The sequence below is a fragment of the Anopheles funestus genome (genome assembly GCF_943734845.2).
Source record: "Anopheles funestus chromosome X unlocalized genomic scaffold, idAnoFuneDA-416_04 X_unloc_184, whole genome shotgun sequence".
NCBI lineage: Eukaryota > Metazoa > Arthropoda > Insecta > Diptera > Culicidae > Anopheles > Anopheles funestus.
In genome coordinates, this window is record NW_026045132.1 from 96 (window position 1) to 10,000 (window position 9,905).

General features: G+C 53.3%; 1 long non-coding RNA gene across 5 annotated transcripts; it reads right to left on the reverse strand.

Moving 5' to 3' along the window:
- Positions 1-341: 341 nt before the first annotated feature.
- LOC125773039 (uncharacterized) lies at positions 342-2,441 on the reverse strand. Of its 5 annotated transcripts, none has more exons than XR_007419856.1 (3): positions 1,614-2,441; positions 867-1,478; positions 342-595 (listed from the first exon to the last, which is right to left on the reverse strand). It is a non-coding gene; the product is annotated as an uncharacterized LOC125773039 (long non-coding RNA). The 5 variants fall into 5 exon arrangements; XR_007419857.1 differs by having other exon boundaries at positions 935-1,478; positions 1,546-2,441; XR_007419854.1 differs by having other exon boundaries at positions 1,546-2,441.
- Positions 2,442-9,905: the final 7,464 nt, after the last annotated feature.

Here is a 9,905-nt window from a genome sequence, read left to right on the forward strand (position 1 = left end):
CCTTGGGCTTCCCATCTTTCTACTGATCGATCCATACTCACTTGCGTGCACCTAGCCTAGGAAGGTTTCCTTGGGCTTCCCATCTTTCTACTGATCGATCCATACTCACTTGCGTGCACCTAGCCTAGGAAGGTTTCCTATGGCTTCCCATCTTTCTACTGATCGATCCATACTCACTTGCGTGCACCTAGCCTAGGAAGGTTTCCTATGGCTTCCCATCTTTCTACTGATCGATCCATACTCACTTGCGTGCACCTAGCCTAGGAAGGTTTCCTTGGGCTTCCCACTTTCTACTGATCGATCCATACTCACTTGCGTGCACCTAGCCTAGGAAGGTTTTCCTTGGGCTTCCCATCTTTCTACTGATCGATCCATACTCACTTGCGTGCACCTAGCCTAGGAAGGTTTCCTATGGCTTCCCATCTTTCTACTGATCGATCCATACTCACTTGCGTGCACCTAGCCTAGGAAGGTTTCCTATGGCTTCCCATCTTTCTACTGATCGATCCATACTCACTTGCGTGCACCTAGCCTAGGAAGGTTTCCTATGGCTTCCCATCTTTCTACTGATCGATCCATACTCACTTGAGTGCACCTAGCCTAGGAAGGTTTCCTTGGGCTTCCCACTTTCTACTGATCGATCCATACTCACTTGCGTGCACCTAGCCTAGGAAGGTTTCCTATGGCTTCCCATCTTTCTACTGATCGATCCATACTCACTTGCGTGCACCTAGCCTAGGAAGGTTTCCTATGGCTTCCCATCTTTCTACTGATCGATCCATACTCACTTGCGTGCACCTAGCCTAGGAAGGTTTCCTTGGGCTTCCCATCTTTCTACTGATCGATCCATACTCACTTGCGTGCACCTAGCCTAGGAAGGTTTCCTTGGGCTTCCCATCTTTCTACTGATCGATCCATACTCACTTGCGTGCACCTAGCCTAGGAAGGTTTCCTTGGGCTTCCCATCTTTCTACTGATCGATCCATACTCACTTGCGTGCACCTAGCCTAGGAAGGTTTCCTATGGCTTCCCATCTTTCTACTGATCGATCCATACTCACTTGCGTGCACCTAGCCTAGGAAGGTTTCCTTGGGCTTCCCATCTTTCTACTGATCGATCCATACTCACTTGCGTGCACCTAGCCTAGGAAGGTTTCCTATGGCTTCCCATCTTTCTACTGATCGATCCATACTCACTTGCGTGCACCTAGCCTAGGAAGGTTTCCTTGGGCTTCCCATCTTTCTACTGATCGATCCATACTCACTTGCGTGCACCTAGCCTAGGAAGGTTTCCTATGGCTTCCCATCTTTCTACTGATCGATCCATACTCACTTGCGTGCACCTAGCCTAGGAAGGTTTCCTTGGGCTTCCCATCTTTCTACTGATCGATCCATACTCACTTGCGTGCACCTAGCCTAGGAAGGTTTCCTATGGCTTCCCATCTTTCTACTGATCTATCCATACTCACTTGCGTGCACCTAGCCTAGGAAGGTTTCCTTGGGCTTCCCACTTTCTACTGATCGATCCATACTCACTTGCGTGCACCTAGCCTAGGAAGGTTTCCTATGGCTTCCCATCTTTCTACTGATCGATCCATACTCACTTGCGTGCACCTAGCCTAGGAAGGTTTCCTATGGCTTCCCATCTTTCTACTGATCGATCCATACTCACTTGCGTGCACCTAGCCTAGGAAGGTTTCCTTGGGCTTCCCATCTTTCTACTGATCGATCCATACTCACTTGCGTGCACCTAGCCTAGGAAGGTTTCCTTGGGCTTCCCATCTTTCTACTGATCGATCCATACTCACTTGCGTGCACCTAGCCTAGGAAGGTTTCCTATGGCTTCCCATCTTTCTACTGATCGATCCATACTCACTTGCGTGCACCTAGCCTAGGAAGGTTTCCTATGGCTTCCCATCTTTCTACTGATCGATCCATACTCACTTGCGTGCACCTAGCCTAGGAAGGTTTCCCTTTGGTACCGACTTCCATCTACGCACTCGATATAACCTAGGTACTTGGTACCGATGATGGTTAACACTCAAGCATTTCTTGCATCCTGCGTGCAAGGTACCAATTTTCACTTCTTAGGTACGTTTATGTGCCCGCATTTATCCAATATCGCTCCGATGGCCTTTCGCATTATTTCATCCGATAGCCCTTGCCAAAAGCTACCAAAAGTTCCTCCACGGCCATGTGCTCCGACGCTTAGTTTAGGAAATATTCGAAAAAATTCATCTTAGGAAAAATTTTCTTATTGGAAAATCATCTTAAATCGATGGCCATTTTTTGGGCAAAAACTTTAACGTCTTCCCGACTTTGCGGGAATTGCGAATTTTAGGCACCCAGAGAAAATCTTTTACTTTAAGGGGGCGGCCGCGAAGTTGCCCAAAGTCTCGGACACAAAAATTCTCAAGTTCCCCACTCTAGTAAATCGCCCTATGAGTATCTCCTGGCCCGCGAGCTCTGCGAGCGGGCCAGCTTCGGCGATTTTTGCCTTTTCGCCTAGGCGGTTCTTCTACGAAATTGGTCCACAGCTTTTGCTCAGAAAGCTAGCATTTGTTGCAACAGTTAGGTACTTGGTACCACATTTTGGTATCCATTTGGGCATTTGTGGCAACTACTCGGTACTTTGGCCCACATTTCGCTCTACTCGGGCTTCTTTGGTGGTACTTGTCGGTACTTCTGGCCAACTTAGGCCAATTGGGTGCAACTTGTGGGTACTCTGTGGGTACTATAGGGCGTATTGTGTCTTTCGGGTGAACCTTCGCGATACTTCATGGGTACTGATGGCAAACTTAGGAACATTCAGTGCAACCTTTGGGCCTAAGGAAATTTGTCCAACTCTTTGGACTTAGAAAATTTTCTGGACTTAGAAAATTTTCTGGACTTGTAAAAATTTTCAAATGTTCAATTTGGCCCACATTTCGCTCTACTCGGGCCTCTATGGTGCTACTTGGCGGTACTTTTGGCCAACTTAGGCCAATTGGGTGCTCTTTGTGGATACTCTATCGGTACTTTTGGCCAACTTAGGCCAATGGGGTGCTATATGTGGGTGCTCTATCGGTACTTTTGGCCATGTTAGGCCCATTCGGTGCTATATGTGGGTGCTCTATCGGTACTTTTGGCCATGTTAGGCCCACTCGGTGCTATTTGTGGGTACTCTATCGGTACTTTTGGCCAACTTAGGCCAATTGGGTGCTGCTTATGGGTACTCTATCGGTACTTTTGGCCAACTTAGGCCAACTCAGTGCTTCTTGTGGGTGCTCTATCGGTACTTTTGGCCAACTTAGGCCCATTCGGTGCTATTTGTGGGTACTCTATCGGTACTTTTGGCCATCTTAGGCCAACTCAGTGCTACTTGTGGGTACTCTATCGGTACTTTTGGCCAACTTAGGCCAACTCAGTGCTTCTTGTGGGTACTCTATCGGTACTTTTGGCCATGTTAGGCCCATTGGGTGCTATTTGTGGGTACTCTATCGGTACTTTTGGCCAACTTAGGCCAATTGGGTGCTGCTTATGGGTACTCTATCGGTACTTTTGGCCAACTTAGGCCAATTGGGTGCTACTTGTGGGTGCTCTATCGGTACTTTTGGCCAACTTAGGCCAACTGGGTGCTATTTGTGGGTACTCTATCGGTACTTTTGGCCAACTTAGGCCAACGCGGTGCTATTTGTGGGTACTCTATCGGTACTTTGGGACATATTATGTCCTTCGGGTGAACCTTCTCGATACCTCATGGGTACTTGTGGCCAACTTAGGAAAATTCAGTGCAACCTATGGGCCTTTGGAAATTGTTCCAACACTTTGGACTTAGAAAATTTTCTGGACTTAGAAAATTTTTTGGACTTAGAAAAATTTTCAACTTCTGTATCTTCTTCATCATGTTCCATTTTGTGGGACTTAGAAAATTTTCTGGACTTAGAAAATTTTTTGGACTTAGGAAATTTTTCAACACTTGTAAAATTTTTGTTCCTTCTTTGAAGAAGAATACTTTCCACTATTAGCTTCTTTCTCTTTTTCTTCTTAGTTGTCTTCTTATTTTCGGTCCGAGAGCGCCGACACTTGTAAAATTATCTAAGTCCGAAGACTTTTGGAATGAACCAAAAGTCAACGAACACAATACATCAACCCTATCAACATCAAGTGGCAACCCGAAGGAAGCGCAGCGGCCAGCCCATGTACAACGCGAAGTTGTAGCATGCAACCAACCAACCGCTAACCTCCAACGGCACTCAATGTATTCGTTACACATGGGCGCACCTGCACCACACTGTCGTGACCATCCAACGAGCCGTCGGTTCGGTCGTGTGTTACAAGCACCCCATCACATAGGCATAGAGTCACCACACAGTGTTCTTCAACACTCTCGTCACATGGTGCAAGTCACGGTACGCACCACCAATGTGCACTGGTTGGCCAATTCCAGCACACACGGGGCGCGCACGCGCAAGCACTAACCACCAAGCATGGGTCGCCTGAGAGGATCGATGCGAACGCATCTCTACAACTTGAAGCTCCCAGCCTGTAGTCCCGTCGTTTGCGGGCGGTCGTAGGTGTCGAAACTAGTGATATCCACAGTCGGCAAGCTCGTCCACCGGTGTTCCCAACATGTATGGTACTAACACGTGCAGCGCGAACCCGCCCTTTGCGGCCTAGTAGTAAGCGGGGATGAGACGCCAGTGTGCCAATGGACAGCACGGACGGTTCTCGGAGGGTTGTTAGGCCCGCTAGCTTACGACCACCTAATGGGTATAAGAAGCGCTATCAGCTCGGATTGGATACGACCTTAGAGGCGTTCAGGCATAATCCAGCGGACGTAGCGTCATACCATAGTCCGTTCGAACTAGTATTGAGCCAGTGGTCCGTACCTGTGGTTCCTCTCGTACTGCACAGGAATTCCGTTAAGATAGCGACAAACAATGCACACCAGTAGGGTAAAACTAACCTGTCTCACGACGGTCTAAACCCAGCTCACGTTCCCTTGAAAGGGTGAACAATCCTACGCTTGGTAAATTTTGCTTTACAATGATAGGAAGAGCCGACATCGAAGGATCAAAAAGCCACGTCGCTATGAACGCTTGGCGGCCACAAGCCAGTTATCCCTGTGTGTGCGTAGCTGTCAAGCCAGCAGTTTAGACGTGCTTTGTGTCGCTCCGTATTTTTTGCAAAAATATTGTGCAAAAGTGCTTATAAATAGCGGAACAATAGTCGAAAAGGGCGAATTGAGTGTCATTCTTAGCGAATATTGAAAAAGGAAATCGTTTTACTTCAATTTACTGCGCTAAAACTCAGTTTAAAGTGTCCCCATACACTTTGTATGGGGAACTTCAGTGGCGAATAAATATCGAAATACCGTGTTAGAACATTGGAAAAGTGGTAAAACACATGCTAGGGAGCATAAACTATCGTTTTCCAGCGACGTAAAGTGCTTTTAAAAAGAGATAAACAGTAAAAACTCGACGTGAAAGTGCGTGCAACAGCGTGGTACGGTGGCGTCAGGTGTGTCGTCGCGTGTGTTTGTGTCATCAACAACACCACGAAGCGTTTTCGAGCAGTGAGGACAACAACCCAACGTAAAAGCTCCCTTTTTATGACGACAGCGCCACCCGTGGCGGGTTCCGCAACTTCCAGCGAAGACAGCAACCACCTTCTCTTCGACGTCTGCAGCGCCACCAGTGACCGGTAGCGGTAGCGCTTAGCCGGGACACCAGCGTTACGAAGCGTTACGGTGCTATAAAACTCGATGCGAATTGCATACCTTTCCGGCGCTTAGCGGTCAGAGAGTGAGAACGCGCAGCCGGAGACCGGGAACGCTTAGCAGGAGACCGGGAACGGTTCTTTGGCTCCGAATCCTTCCCCGGGAACGCCAAAACGAGAGACTTCAACGCGTCAGCAGGCGACGAACCCGTTTTTTGGTGTTTTCTTGAATCTCTTGCGGAATTTATTAAAAATTCTTATTCTTGCGGTTTTCTCTTGCGAAATTGTTTTTAATAAAGAAAAAAGTGGGAGTTTTTTATTCTTGCGATCCGCGGACGGGAAATCTGCCAAAGGGGCTCTAGCGACGGACGGTCGTTACCTTGGCAGATGTTGAAGGGAATATTCCCTTGTTCCGTCTGAACGATTCGTGCAGGCGGTTTTTTTTGTGAAAGGAGCGGAGAATGGAGGGGCGGGTGCTTCGTTCCGGGGTGCGGTCGTCGTCCACGCCTCGGAAGCGGTCCGATACCCCTTCCCCTTTACCGGAGACACCACGGCCGGCCGGACCAACGGTGGCGGTTCCGTCCGAGGCTGATAATTCCGAGGAGGAGGACGATGCGGAATTTTCCGACGCCTCTCTTCTCGAGCAGACGGTGGTGCCGCCAGTGGTAGCGGCAGGGGAGATGTCTTCAACCGTGGCTCCCCACGACGATGGCGAAGCGTCGGTGCTGGCTTTCCAGCACAAGATGCTGGAGAACTTCGCCAAACAGATCGAGTCGCTGACGGAAGAGCTGCGACTTAGCCGGGAACGTGAAGTGGCCCTGAAGTGTACGCTGGAAGCGCTTCAAGAGGGCATGCGTTCCTTGACGGCGCTTCATTCCTCGGCACAGCCTGTTGGTCAGGGCAGTGCCAGGACAAAACGCAGCCGGCAGCAGCGCAACCGTGCGAAGAAAGCTTCGCAACTGCAGCAGCAGCAGCAGCAGCAGCAGCAGCAGCAGCGGCAGCAGCAGCAGCAGCGGCAGCAGCAACAACAACAGCGGCAGCAGCAGCAGCAGCAGCAGCAGCAGCAGCGCAGCCAGCCACAGCCGCAGCGACGGACGGTCGCAGTGTCGGCTAATGGCCAGCAGCAGCAGCAGCAGCAGCAACCGCAACGTCAGCAGCAGCGGCAACAGCAGCAGATGTCCTGGGCTACGGTCGTGAGCGGTCGGAAGAGCCGATCGCAACGTTCGACTCAGCAGCAGCAGCAACCGCAGCAGGTGGGCCAGCCGTACCGGCCACCTCAGATGCGCCAGCAGCAGCAGCAGAGTCAGCAGCAACAACATCAGCAGCATCGTGCCCAGTCTAAGGGGCGTCCTCCGCGTCCTGACCGCATTGCGGTGGTCCCAGGTTCGGACAAAACCTGGACAGAGATGTACGTGAAGCTGCGTACGTCTCAGGAGCTGCAGGACGTCAGGGCGGACATCGGCATGGGGCGCCGGACCGTGCAAGGTCATCTGCTTGTACCGTTGCGGAAGAACGTCGATAGCGCGGAGCTGGCTCGCCGGATCCAGCTAGCGCTAGGTGAGGACGGCGAGGCACGAGTGGTGACGGAGATGGGTGAGCTTCTCATCACCAACGTCGACTCTCTGGCCGAAGAGAGTGACGTGAAGCTTGCCATTGAGGAGAAGTTGGGAGCAGCGGCTGGCATCACTCACGTCGAGCTTTGGGAGCTCCGTGATGGCACCAAGCGAGCGCGAGTTCGACTTCCACTGGCCAAGGCACGGAGTCTCATTGGTCAGAAGCTGACACTCTGCCAATGTGTCAGCGGGATCCGTGAAGTGCCGAAGAAGCCGCTCGACCGTCAGCGTTGCTTCCGTTGCCTGCTGATGGGGCACCTGGCGCGGGACTGCCGCTCTTCAACTGACCGGACGGGTCAGTGTTTGCAGTGTGGCGAGGTAGGCCACCGCGTTAGTCAGTGCACGTCGGCAGCTAAGTGCATTGTCTGTCAGGGGCCCCATCGAGTGGGCCACTCATCGTGTCGACAAGGTCAACAGTGTCGGGTGTAGTGAGGGTGATGCAGGTCAACCTGGGTGGTGGACGCACTGCCCAGGATCTGGCCCTGCAAACAGCCCGCACGAAGCGGGTCGACGTGCTGCTGCTGTCAGAGGTGTATCGACCTCCAGAGGGCAGCGGTAACTGGACGGTGGATTCGTCGGGGAGAGCAGCTGTGGTGGCAACCGGCCACCTTCCAATCCAGCGGGTCTGGCGCTGTGCCATGCCCGGGTTGGCTGCTGCGCAGATTGGAGGGGTGGTCTTCATCAGCTGTTACGCCCCTCCACGTCTCAACGCCGGCGAGTTCGAGCAACTTCTGGAGGCGGTGGAGTTGGAGGCCCAACCCCACCCTCGCATCGTCCTGGCAGGCGATTTCAACGCCTGGAATGAGGAGTGGGGTAGCCAACGTACCACCCGGCGCGGTGAAGAGCTGCTGGACACAATTCGGCAGCTTGGGCTTGTGATCCTGAACCAAGGATCGGTCCCGACGTTCGTGGGCAACGGAGTCGCCACTCCCAGTGTCGTGGATGTGTCTTTCGCGAGCGCATCCATTGCTCGTCCAGACACTTGGGAGGTGGCAGCGAACACCACTTCGTGCCACTATACGGCGTCGGACCACCGGTACATTTTCTTCACCGTGGGGCCTCCAACTCTCGACCAGCAGCAGCGACGACAACAGCAGCAGCACCAGCAGCAGCAGCACCAACAGCAGCAGCACCTGCAGCAGCAACATCGTCACCTGAACGGGAGGCAGCAGCGACAACAGCAGCAGCATCGCCAGCGGGGACAGGGGTCCTCTTCGTCATCCACCACGTTTCGGCACGCTGGCCGGAGATGGAAGACGACGCAGTTTTCGGTGGAGGCATTCGCAGCCGCACTCCAGACGGCCGGTTTTCCGGAACGAGCCGTCAGCCAGGAGGGGATGGTCGACGCCATGCTAGATGCATGCGACGACACGATGGAGCGCGTCACCATGTCGCATCGTGACCCCCATCGAGACCTCTTCTGGTGGTCTCCGGAGATCTTGCGTCTTCGGGAGGAGTGTGCGGCCGTGCACGAGCGGATGCTTCATACCACCGATCTGCAGGAGCGCAGCATCGTGGCTGCACATCATCGGTCGGCGAGGAGAGCTGTCGAGAAGGCTGTCCGGGCCAGCAAGCGAGCGCAGCTCGATGAGCTGATTCAACAGGCGGAAACCAACGAGTTTGGGGCCGGTTATCGGGTGGTCATGTCTCGTCTTCGTGGCTGCTTCGTGCCACCTGAGACTGACCGTGTCGTGTTGGAGCGGATAGCCAACGATCTGTTCCCGACACATCCGCCTGTTGACTGGCCGGACGCTGAATCATCGAGCGTCGACACCGAGGAGCGGAGTTCTTCATTGACCCCTGTCACCGTGGGCGAGCTGTTGTCCATCGTGGGATCGATGGCGAACCGGAAAGCGCCTGGACTGGACGGTATCCCCAACGCGGCGGTTAAGACGGCCATTAGGAAGTACCCGGAGGTTTTCGTCCGTTTGTACCAGGACTGCCTGGACCGGGGTGCGTTTCCAGCGCCCTGGAAGAGGCAACGACTGGTACTGCTGCCAAAGCCTGGCAAGCCTCCCGGGGAAAGCTCCTCCTACCGGCCGCTGTGTATGCTCGACGCACTCGGCAAGGTGTTGGAGCGCCTAATTCTTAACCGCCTCAACGAGTTCCTGGAGGAACCGGATGCGGAACGGCTGTCGGACGGGCAGTACGGTTTCCGGCGAGGCAGATCCACCATCAGTGCGATCCAGCGCGTTGTCGAAGCGGGCAGGACGGCCATGTCCTTTCGCCGCACCAACGCCCGAGACAAGCGCTGCCTGATGGTGGTGGCACTTGACATCCGCAACGCCTTTAACTCTGCGCCCTGGCAAGCCATCGCTAACGCGCTAAGGGACAAGGGGGTACCGTCATCGCTGCAGCAGATACTGAGGAGCTATTTCGAGGACCGGCGGCTGGTTATCGACACCAGCGAGGGCCCTGTCGAGCGGAACATCAGTGCGGGCGTTCCACAGGGTTCCATTTTGGGACCCACGCTTTGGAACGTGCTGTACGACGGGGTCCTGGGTGTCCAGTTGCCTGAGGGGGCCGAGGTTATTGGCTACGCTGATGACCTTGTCGTCTTGGTCCCTGCAACGACACCCCAAGCCGCTTCCTC